The sequence below is a fragment of the Oryzias melastigma genome, linkage group LG17, assembly GCF_002922805.2.
Source record: "Oryzias melastigma strain HK-1 linkage group LG17, ASM292280v2, whole genome shotgun sequence".
Lineage (NCBI taxonomy): Eukaryota > Metazoa > Chordata > Actinopteri > Beloniformes > Adrianichthyidae > Oryzias > Oryzias melastigma.
In genome coordinates, this window is record NC_050528.1 from 8,377,540 (window position 1) to 8,389,824 (window position 12,285).

The 12,285-nt window shown below is 37.0% G+C and overlaps 1 long non-coding RNA gene across 1 annotated transcript in view; it reads right to left on the reverse strand.

The window, feature by feature from the left end:
• The window catches only part of LOC118599941, a 43,612-nt gene extending 37,620 nt beyond the window's left edge, over positions 1 to 5,992 (reverse strand). The window contains exon 1 of the long non-coding RNA XR_004949476.1: positions 5,352 to 5,992. This is a non-coding gene — a long non-coding RNA (uncharacterized LOC118599941). The remainder of the gene's footprint in view (positions 1 to 5,351) is intronic.
• Positions 5,993 to 12,285: the final 6,293 nt, after the last annotated feature.

Genomic DNA, 12,285 nt, shown 5'->3' on the forward strand with positions numbered 1-12,285 from the left:
ATGTCTAAATTATCCAAAAAGAGCTAGCAAAATGTTCAAATATTAGCTAATCTCCAAATTATTCAAAAAATAACCCCCCCAAAAAACTGGAAAAATGTCTAAACTAGCCAAAAACGGCTAGCAAAATGGTAAAATATTAGCTAAACTCCAAATTATCCTAAAAAAACCTGTAAAAATGATTAATTAGCCAAAACAGCTAGCATAATGTTACAATATTAGCTAAACTCCAAATGATCCTAAAATATTTTAAAAGTATCTAAATGAGCCAAAACAGCTAGCATAATGCTAAGATATTAGCCAGGCTCCAAATAATCCCCCCAAAATATGAGGAAAAAAATGTATTTTTTGCCAAAATAGCTAGCATATTGCTAAAATATTAGCTTAACTCCAAATTAGCGTAAAAAACTGGAAAAATGTCGATATTACCAAAAAAAAAAACCAGAAAGCATTTTGCTCAAATTAAAGCTACACAGCAGCCTCTCAACAGTAGCTCATGTGGTTTACAGATTGCAGGTTTGGACACAGTGATGTCCAAAAACTCAGAGAAACTGTCAAAGCCTGGAGACGTTTTCAAACAATCATTTATCAAAAAAATAAATCAATGGGTTTTGTCACGATAACAAAAATGAATAGCTTAGTTCCCAAAAAATGTGTTGCAATAACATTCGGTAACATCTGCAGAAAATAAAATAAAAAATATTGTGGATTTTTTTTCATGAAGTAAAAACCAGAGCAAACACAAGGATTAGAGCTGCAGTCTCAACTTTTTTTGATTAGTGGGTTTAAGTTAGAAAAAACACGAGTGTTGTTAGCAGCTCCACACAGAGTATTAACAGAAATTTGGTTTTTAACTTAGCAGCAAGCTACTTTTCAGCACCTTGTTTAAGAGTGTAACCTGAGGGAAAGCTTGAGCATAATGAGACCTTGTCCAGCCTTCTCGCCTCTCACTTCCCGATTTCTGACTAACTTTAAAAGGAATTAGAGATTTTCTTCTCTCAGGACACAGTCTGCTGGAATAAAAGATGAATAGCATTAAGAAAGTGATTTCCACTACTTTAAAGGACGGGGTTGGAGGAGAATAAAGCAATTGGAGACCCTCCCCTCGTCGGTGTTGTGACTGCGATGGCGTCTTTTTGACTTTTCTCCAGTGATTAGACCCAGTCATCAAAAGGCAGAGAAGGGCCTGGAGGAGGCGGCCCTGGCCATCTTTGCCCCCCCTCCGCAGGCTCTGCTTACTCATCAGAAGTGAAGGTCAGTGGACGGACTCATTCAAGATCGCCACCCATCACATCGCTCGCTTCTACAGAAAACATCTGGAATTCTATCTCGCTTTATTCAAGCTGTTTTTAATGCTGTGCTACAAGTTCCTCCTACCTTAATTGCAAAAAAAGTACTATTGACTATTTTTGCCCGCAAAATAATTATAAATGTAACCTGTGGCAAAAAAGAAACAACTCCCACATCTCTCCCCTGCCATTTCTCCGTCTCTTCTTCTCTTCCTTTTTCTCCTTCCCTCCCTCCCCCACACCCAGCCTCAGGAGCTGATTTCAAATTTTCAAAGGTATCTCATAGTGAGGCAGAGAGATTGAAGGTTCATAAATACCTTTATTATAATATAATGGTCGTATATTTCCACCCATTATTTCTGGTGGAAGAATTAGTTCATTTGTGGGATAAATGCTGTCGCCTTAAATGGGCTTTGATGGACAGGATCTTATCACAAAAAGAGCTGAATAGTTCAGACAGAGTTTGATGCTTCAAGTTTGATCTTAGGTATAAAAGTATAAAACACATATAAGGATTTTTGCTTCAAAATTTCTTCAAGTTTTGCAAAGAAAATGTTGATTCAATGAGTTTCAAACAGAGATCAGAGATTAATTGATAAGTTTCCAAATAAGGCCTCTTCTTTTAAAAGAGTTTTATTTTTTTCTAAACAGCATCCAGAACTTTGTCATTTAAAGAAAACTTTTTACCACTGAGGTCGAAAAAGTGTTTTTTATTACATACTATGTAAAATAAAGATCTACGGAGCCCCCCAAGTGCCAGAAGTAAAAAAATGAATAATTCAAATTAATAATATGGATTATTAATTCAAGAGCATGGATTAATAATCTATGCTCTTGAATTAATAAATTGTGGTCTTGAATTAATCATTTAATGCTCTCGGATTAATAATCTGTCATCCTAAATTAATAAATTGTGGTCTTGAATTAATAATTTAATGCTCTCAGATTAATAATCTGTCATCCTAAATTAATAAATTGTAGTCTTGAATTAATAATTTAATGCTCTCAGATTAATAATCTGTCATCCTAAATTAATAAATCGTACTCTTGGATTTATAATTCATCATCTCGGATTAATAATGTGCTCTCAGATTCATATGTTGTGCTCGTGGATTAATAATCTGTCCTCTCTGATTAATAATTCGTGCCCTCGAATTAATAAATTGTACTCTCCAATTAAAAATGTGTGCCCTCGGATTAATAATCCATGCTCTTGGATTAATAATTTGAGTTTTTAACTAAATGAATCTTGCTCTTGGGTTAATAATTCATGCTTTCAGATTAATAAATTATCTTCTCGGATTAATATGTGCTCTCAGATAAATATTTTGTGCTCTTGCATTAATAATTTGTCCTCTCAGATTAAAAATACGTGCACTCGGATTAATCGTTCATGCTCTCTAATTGATAAATTATGCTCTCGAATTAGTAATTTGTCCTCTCGGATTAATAATCCATTATTTTAACTTAATAAATCACGCTCTTGGATTTATAATTAATGCTTTCAGATTAATAAATTGTCCTCACAGATATGTGCACAATATGTGCGCTCAGATAAATATGTTGTGCTCACGGATTACTAATCTGTGCTCTCAGATTAATAATTCGTGCTTTCGGATTATTAATCCATGCTCTCGTATTGATAATACACACTCTTGAATAAAAATTCACGTCCTTAAATTAATGATCAGTAGATTTAAAACATAACTAGTGCTCTCAGATTCATAGTTTGTTCCTTCAAATTAATAACTCGTGCACTCGGATTATTAATCCATGCTCTGCGTTTATAATTTGTGCTCTCGAAATATTAAATAATGCTCTCAAATTAATCATTTTTGTTCTCGGATTAATAATTCATGCTCTCCGATTTATAACTCTTGCGCGTGATTTATCAATGTTCTGCGTATTTCGTTTTTTTCAAGCAGTTGTAAATCTGGAACAAACAAGAAAAGTGCTGTTGGGAAACCCCTGTAGCATTGTAACGTAGGCACTACAGTCAGCCGTTTTTGAGTCAGCTTCCCTCGTCCAAGAGGGAATCTGGATCAAAACTTTACAGCTGGATAGCGTCGATATCGCTCGCCATTTTTGTTGCACCGCTAATGTTAGCTTGGGGTAGTGAGGGGCTAGAAGCCAGCGGGAGAGAATTTAAACCAAGGGATGATGGGATATAAGGGGAGGTTTACTTTTGTGCAAACAGCCCCAACTCAGAGGCGAATATCAAATGAATTCCACTCTGCAAAAAAACTATGTCCTAGAAAATGACATTTTTTTATTTTTCTTAAAAATGGCATAATCATAATTAAAAGACCACTGGGAAAGAACGTCCAACTGCTGCAGAGATATTCATGAGAAATAGAAAAATGTCCTTTAAGGGCCTCTAGAAAAAAAAATACTTAAACCAGAGAGTTAAAAATTGAAGATTAAAGATTGGAATAGCCGATAGTATTTTTACCGGTGGAACTGATTTCCATCTTGGTTATACCAATATTGAAGACATGGTTAAACAAAAAAAAAAACATGTTTTTATTGTGTAGGAACGATGTCATGCAAATAAAGTGTATTTGCCTCGTAATTTAAATGTAGATTCTGGTGAGTGCATCCAAGGTGAAGAAAAACCAATTTTTAATATTTGTTTGAGTAGATAAAAGCAGTGAAGAGAAAGATAGAGCGATCATTTCATAACTTTAATAACTCCTCATAGGTAAAGGTCACACAGCCTGCTCTGCTTAACAGCTTCAGTTGCAATTATTTACCAGCCTGTGCTGCTAAATGGAAATGTAAAGAGGATGAATGTTTCAATTTACCAATAAAACTGTTTTTTTGTCCTAGAAGTCCTAGAAGAAATACAGATGATAAAAGAAATATTCAATTTTTTATTTTTTATTTTTAAATAAATGAGTAACCCTTTAGCTAACCATCAAGACAAAATCAATGTTTTTTCCTGATGCTTATTGCATAGATCTGGAACCTTTAAGAGGTCAATTATTACAGACCACAACCCAGTAGGAGCCACAAAATCTTACATCACCTTTTACTATAATGATTAATATAATTAAACAGTTTTTTTTTTTCTTTTTTGGGGGGCAGAAATAAAACATGAACACAAAGATAAAATTGCCTTTTTTCCCAAAATACTCATAAAATACTCTTTTCCCCCACAAAACACTAAATTTTCTACAATGTACTCAATTTTGCCCACAAAAACTCAATTTTGAACAAAAAAAACACAACTTTGTGCATAGAAAATACCAATTTGTGCCCTCAAAATACAAATTTTTGCTTAAACAGTCATTTTTTACTACAAAATAATTTTTTTTCCCACAAGATGCTTATTTGTGTCCACAAAAAACTAATTTGTGGATAAAAAATAACAATTTCTGCCAAAAATTGCCAACTTGTGCCCACAAAATACTTATTTGTGCCACAAAATACAAATTTATTTATACAAAACATTTAATTTGTCCCCACAGAATAATAATTTGTGCCCTAAAAAATGTAATTGGTTCCCACAAAATATACTTTCAACGTTTGACAGAGGTTTATATGACATCCTTTCAAAATAAAAGTCCCCTAGTGTCACATAAAATAGTCCCAGTGGTGCAAATGTAGCGGTAGGTAGTGTGATGTCAGCAGTGATCAATTACCAATTAGTTGACTATTAAAATCATCGTTTGTGGGAGCCCTACTCACGATAAATGTTTTAAACGTAAGTTTTCTAAAAGTGTTCGACCATTTTGTTGAACAGGCAGCTAAAGGGTTAAAGCAATTGTTTTTTTTGTTTTTTTTTTATGCAGACATGCCCCCAAATATCAGATTACTTTTCCCTATTTTTAAGCTAAAGGTCTTTAAATGGAAGAGGTACATCTATGATTTAAGCAAGAACACTTTATCTTTTAAGGAGGACCGACAGTAGTTCAATTGTTTGATTTTTTTCTTTATGCCACAGCCTATTAGCAGTTTATAGTTTCCACCTTCCACATGCACACAAATCACTCCCATTCACCACAACATAGCCCAATTTTATTTAACTCCAAGGATAAATACTTTATATAAAATGTTACTCACCATCCAGGCTTCCCACCACAAACATTCCAACCTGAGGATTGTACACGTCATCATACAAATATAGGAAACAGGAAGTGACGTCACATGCCACAAGTTTTTTCTTTTTGTCAAAATGCTTTTGTCTCAAACTTATTTCTGTTAAAATAACGTTTGATTATTTCTACTTTTGTTTAGGACATCCCCGGGTGTGAGGCAGGAGTTTTATTTAAAGAAATGTTTGGTTAATTGGCCTGTGGGAGGGGCTAAGCCTTAATGAGGGGAGAACTTTTGACAGTTTGGGGAAAGAGCGGTTCACGTTGCAGTGGTGGTAACACGCTCTCAGAGTTGTTGTTTTTGTTTTTTGGGGAACAGTAAATACCAATATTTATTCTTTGAGTCATCTTGGTTTGGCTCAAGGTTTGTTGATAAGTGTTTATGATGTATAGGTTGTTGGGAAAACAGTGAGTGAAGTAATGAGTATCAAGTTAAAGGTTGTTTTAATTTGATTGTTGTTCAGCGTTTGTCCATGTCTCTCTAGTTACATCACGTTATGCCCGGCTATGCGGCCATTTTGTTCCAGTTGTTCCACTCCGAGCACTCAGCCTATTCAGACTAAGAAACTCAGAGCGAACCAGAACTCAGTCCAATTGGAAACAAATCAAGACCACCTTGACAGTCGGGTCAGAAAGCGGTTCCTGGTCCCAGATCTTGGGTGTATTCAGACTGAAAATTTGTTCCAGATTATCAGGTGAAGTGGAACTCTGGTTCACTTAAAGCAAGCCAAATATGTCCAGTCTGAATACACCTCAGATAAACTGGACACGAGGCTGAGGTGAAAAATAGGGCTAATTGTTGAAGCAAAAGTAGGAAAACAAGTTATAGGTACAGAGTCCCCGAGGGACATCGAAGCAAAAAAACATGATTTTTCTTAAAAAATATATATATATATTCTGGCTACTATCTGGTGCACACCAGATAGTATCTAGTGCTCACCAGATAGTATCTAGTGTTCGCCCGATATTAACCAGATACTATTTAGTGCTCATCAGAAAGTATCTAGTGCTCACCAAATAGTATCTAGTGCTCACCAGATAGTAACCAGATAGTATCTGGTGCTCACCAGACAGCATCTAGTGCTCACCAGATAGCATCTAGTGTTCGCCAGATGGTAACCAGATAGTATCTAGTGCTCACCAGATAGTAACCAGATAGTATCTGGTGCTCACCAGACAGTATCTAGTGCTCACGACATAGTATCTGGTGCTCACCAGATAGTATCTGGTGTTTGCCAGATAGTAACCACATAGTATCTATTGCTCACCAGATAGTATCTAGTGCTCACCAGATAGTATCTAGTGCTAACCAGATAGTATCTAGTGCTAACCAGATAGTAACCAGAAAGTATCTAGTGCTCACCAGATGATATCTAGTGCTCACCAGATTATATCTATTCCTCACCAGATGATATGTAGTGCTCACCAGATTATATCTATTGCTCACCAGATAGTATCTAGTGCTCACCAGATAGTAACCAGAAAGTATCTAGTGCTCACCAGATGATATCTAGTGTTCACCAGATAGTATCCAGTGCTCACCAGATGGTATCTAGTGCTCACCAGATGGTATCTAGTGCTCACCAGATGATATCTAGTGCTCACCAGAGGATATCTAGTGCTCACCAGATGGTATCTAGTGTTCACCAGATGATATCTAGTGCTCACCAGATGATATCTAGTGTTCACCAAATGATATCTAGTGCTCACCAGATGGTATCTAGTGTTCACCAGATGGTATCTAGTGCTCACCAGATGACATCTAGTGCTCACCAGATTATATCTATTGCTCACCAGATAGTATCTAGTGCTCACCAGATAGTAACCAGAAAGTATCTAGTGCTCACCAGATGGTGTCTAGTGCTCACCAGATTATATCTATTGCTCACCAGATAGTATCTAGTGCTCACCAGATGATATCTAGTGCTCACCAGATGATATCTAGTGTTCACCAGATAGTATCTAGTGCTCACCAGATGATATCTAGTGCTCACCAGGTAGTAACCAGATACTATTTCGTGCTCACCAGATACTATTTGGAGCTCACCAGATTCTACCTGGTGCACACCAGATAGTAACAAGAATTTTTTTTGTTTTTTTTCCTTATTTTAATTTTTTTTTACTTCGATGTCCCTTTAGGCGCTCCATATGAACACAAAATCAGACTTCTTTTTCTTTGACTTTTTTTTATCAACTTCTCTTCTTCTCTGTTTTTAAAGTCTTAATTGGAAAAAATAAACAATTTTACCTCATATTTGAATAAGTCACACTTGTTCTTCAGGTCCAGCTGTAGTTGTGGCACAGTGGTCATTACACTGTGCAAATTGTGAGATGAAGCCATATCAAAATGATATTTATTCTGTCTGAGACTATTAGCACAGCAGAAGTGACATGTTTAGCAGACAGATGAGTTCAAGTTCAGCTAAAAACAATACTTTTCCACAGCTCTTTTTGAATAAAACTTTGTTTTTTTTTAATTGCAAGAAGTTTTTTTTCCCAAAGTGCAACATTTTTATCTATAAATTGGGTTCAAACAGCTTGCACACTCAAGAATATGCAGGTATCTTGCCAAACGGAAGATAAAAGCTCTGAACTTACCTTCTTTGTCGACATTTTTCAACTCCAGCCAGGAGACTTCCTCTAATGATTGGACCGCAATATGGGGCTGCGCTCCAAGGGTTGGGAATATGAGGTAATGCTCAACAACATCCTATGCTTTCCATTGTTTATTTATCAGTCAGGCCTTGAATTATGTTGTGCTTGCAGTGAAGAGTCTCCGACCCCTGCAGGCCCCTTGCCGTACTCCGCACACTTGGAGGGGATCATTTATATTCTACTCCAGAGGTAATGGAAGAACACGAGATTGGGAAGCAGCTCAAAGACCACTCTGCTCGTGAGGCTTGAGGCACAGAGCATGTTGGTGTTGATTCTCAGGCATTCAGGTCATGGCAATCCCAGGATTTTTTAAAACACGAGGCACATGTTCCTCTTTTCGGGTTGGATGACAGGTGGGAGTCTGAACTTCTCCTTATATGAGCTGGAAACTTTCAGTTGGTGAGCTAGAAACTGACTGAAACATGTTTTTCCAGTTTGATGAAAAGTTCCCACACAATCACACACAAGTGTGTCTTCTTTTCTTTTCACATTAAAAGCCTGCCTACATTTTCAGCAGTAGTGCTTTCTGACCAGTGAAGTTTTATGTAAAATGCTGAAGGTGCCACATTCTAACCTAAATCGAAAAAAGCCTTTAGGGCGTTTTGAGAAAATTGTATTTTTTGGCAAAATACAAAAAAAACATCAGCAAACTTACTCCTTCCCTCACTCTTTTATTTATTTCCATCCTCCTTTTGGCTGAAAATTAATAAGGCATACCTAGCCTTGATTAAAAGGTCTCAACTATATTTTGTTTCTCACCAGTGGCAAGCCTCCACCCTTTTGCATGGAAAGACCTGCAAGTAAGGAGTGCTCTAATGATTCTGGAGCTTGCCATTCGAGTCCCACCCATCCATCATAGTGGTAAGGCCAGCGGCTTTATTATAATACAGAGGACAGACATGCTCCCAGGCTATGTGGGACACAATAGAGGTCTTTCAACAGACCTATAAATACATGATCTGTCAGAGTTGCTGTCCTGGGGGCGCTCTCAGCCAGGCTCTAGCCCTTCGGTTGGCCATCACTTATGCTAAGATATGCACCAGCCCTGGGGCTAAGGCTAAGGCTCAGTTCATTTCAGCCCCTCATCAACCACCACGTTCTACCTCCAGCCACGAGAATAAATAAGAACGAGATGAAAAAAATTCATTTATTATGACGGAGGGTAAAACCTTAAAAAAAAGAATAAACAGTGATAGCTGAGTGCTGACTCTCTGGCTGCAACATCTAAAAAGCTTTTTGCTAATTTATCACTTTTTTTGTATTCAACTGAGCACATAAGGATGAGGAAAAATCTGGCATTACTTGTTGTCTTTTGTTGCAACACACTCGCAAGTAGTAACACATGTCTAAAGAGCCATCTACAAATGTCTACCCTGGAACATGTTTATTGAGAATATTTAAAGTCAAACTCCGATGAAAATTATGTTTTTTGAGTTTTTAACATTTATGTGTGGCGTTTTTTTTATGAAAGTGAACAAATGTAATAGGAAATTATTTCATTTTTGTATTTCTGAGTATTTCTCCTTTTAAATCGCTGTTATCAAACTGTCATAGACAGATTCTGTTTGAATTAATGATCTTCTTTACGTCACAACAGCTCTGCTGCACATGCGCTAAACCCCTCATCTGGTCTGACGTTCGGCCACTTTTAACAGTAAAAGAGCCATTTGGGCTCTTTTTCTACTCATCAAAACCTAGAAGGAGCCGCATAATCTTACTTTAGCTTTTAAGAAATTGGAATTTACATTCATGACTATCTTTTTTTTATATAGATATATGAATTATATCAATTTTTTGGCATGAACAAATGCAAAAATATAAAAAAAACTACCATTTGTCAAAATGGGATTTTTAAAAACATTTTTACCTTTAGTAGAGGCCAAATTAGCAAAAAAAAAGCTAGCTTGAATACTATCTGAACTCCAAATTAGCGAAAAAGCTAGCTTGAATACTATCTGAACTCCAAATTAGCATAAAATACCTCAGTAAATTAAATCAGCCAAAATGTTAGCATGTTGCTAAAATAAAATCTAAACTCTAAATTAGCCTAAAATCTCTGGAAGATAACAGATTAGCCAAAAATGTTAGCATATTGCTAAAATATTAGCTGAACTACAAATTAACATAACAAATTAATTAGAGGCCAAAAAACAAAGCTAGCTTGCTCCCTAGATACTAGCTGAACTCCAAATTAGCGAAAAAGCTAGCTTGAATACTATCTGAACTCCAAATTAGCGAAAAAGCTAGCTTGAATACTATCTGAACTCCAAATTAGCATAAAATACCTCAGTAAATTAAATCAGCCAAAATGTTAGCATGTTGCTAAAATAAAATCTAAACTCTAAATTAGCCTAAAATCTCTGGAAGATAACAGATTAGCCAAAAATGTTAGCATATTGCTAAAATATTAGCTTAACTACAAATTAGCATAAAAAATTAATTAGAGGCCAAAAAACAAAGCTAGCTTGTTGCTCAATTACTAGCTGAACTCCTAAATGGCCTAAAATTCATCAGTAAACTAAGCTAGTCAAAAAAGTTAGCCTGTTGCTAAAATAGAAGCTAAACTCTAAATTATCCTAAAAACTCCAGTAGATAACAAATTAGCCAAAAATGTTAGCATGTTACTAAAATAATAGCTTATAAAGCTCCAATTTTTTGAGAATTACTGTTTTAGTTTTCTTCACCCAGAGAGCTACCATGGAGGGATGGAAGAGACACATGTGGCTCTGGAGCCGCAGGTTGCAGACCTTTGGGCTAGCGTGTCTAGTTCAGGTTCTGGAAAAGAGAAGATAATCTTCACATTTCTTTGGTCAAATAAGCCGTCACTGGATTTTTTGTGTGTTTCATACAATACTTAGCTTCTTGATGTGACCACGGAAATGTGAACGGCGGCTCATTTGACAGCAGTTGTAACTGTTTTTAAATCAATGAAAGAGCATTTTGATGTTAGCTTTCATTATTTTCTGCTCTGAGAAACCATTGGATTGAATGTATTGATCACAGCAACGTCAATAAACATTGGAGAATTAGCTAAAAGTGTCTTTGGTGAACTGGAAGGAGAAAGAATCAGGATTTTGGAGGAAGTTCTGTCCATGAAGATCTTCACTTCCTCATCTGAGCTGACATCCAGATCAGAACCATACAGCTGGACATTACTGATATTTCTGATATTTTTATAGCAGCGGTGAAGATTTACTGTAGTGAGACACATAGAGCTAAAAGCCACGCCCCCTCAGAGGAGATTTTGGAAACAGATCAACATGAAAAATGACTTTTTAAGACATTTAGGTTGTGGGATTTTGGTTAAAAACGTCATAATCATAATCAAAACACTAAAAAAATTGTCATGGGGTACTATAAGATGATATGCAGCTCTTCTTCATCCTCCTCCCTACTTCCTTCCATGATTAATCTCAGGTGAGAATCCCTTTTCACAGTTACCTCTGAGCCAAGATCAGCGATCGTGGAGCTGGGTGTGTTCTTTTTTTAGAGATTATTGTGGATGGAGGCTGTTGCACCTTAGAATAATAAACAGGTGAACACTTGTAAGTATGTATGATTCTCTATCTCTGCACCAACGTTGATGCATTAAAATCATATTCATCCTCCAGGGATAAAACCAGCAGCAGATTATGTCCAGAGTACACGGAGTGGAAATCCAAATGACAAATCCCTCAACAACCCTCACCTGGGCAGGAGGATGCCGGTTATTTCACCAAATCCTGACAGATGAGGGTGTGTTCAAACGTTTGTAGAACCCTGGGCGCCATATCTGCCATCTTCTACAAGGAAAGGATCACCTTTTTCGGTCTCCTTCCACCACGCCCTACTAAGGTGATCCCTCGCCGGCCAAACCAGCCAGGTGGAGGGCGGTTAGTGTTCACAGCTGTAGTTTGCAGTAGTATAAACCTGCAGGCCCGGAGACCCAGCAGCGTTCTCAGGACCGCAATCTCAGGACCGCATTCTTGGGCCCCTGGGTTTTTTAACACAGCGCCCCTACTGGCTGGATAAATTACCCAGTTGTTTATGTTGTAACAGCGTTTCGATCATGTTTTTTATTCTTACTACTCTCGTGTGCAGTGTGCCTCGTAAAGTCTTCAGAAAGTAACAAAACAAACTTAAACCAGTAGGGGAGCTGGGTTAAAAAATCCTGGGTCCTGCGAATGCTGCTGGGTCTCCGGGCCTGCAAGTACACCCTTCTCGATTTTTGTGCCTTCCATAACACAGAACAACACCCCCCCCCCCCC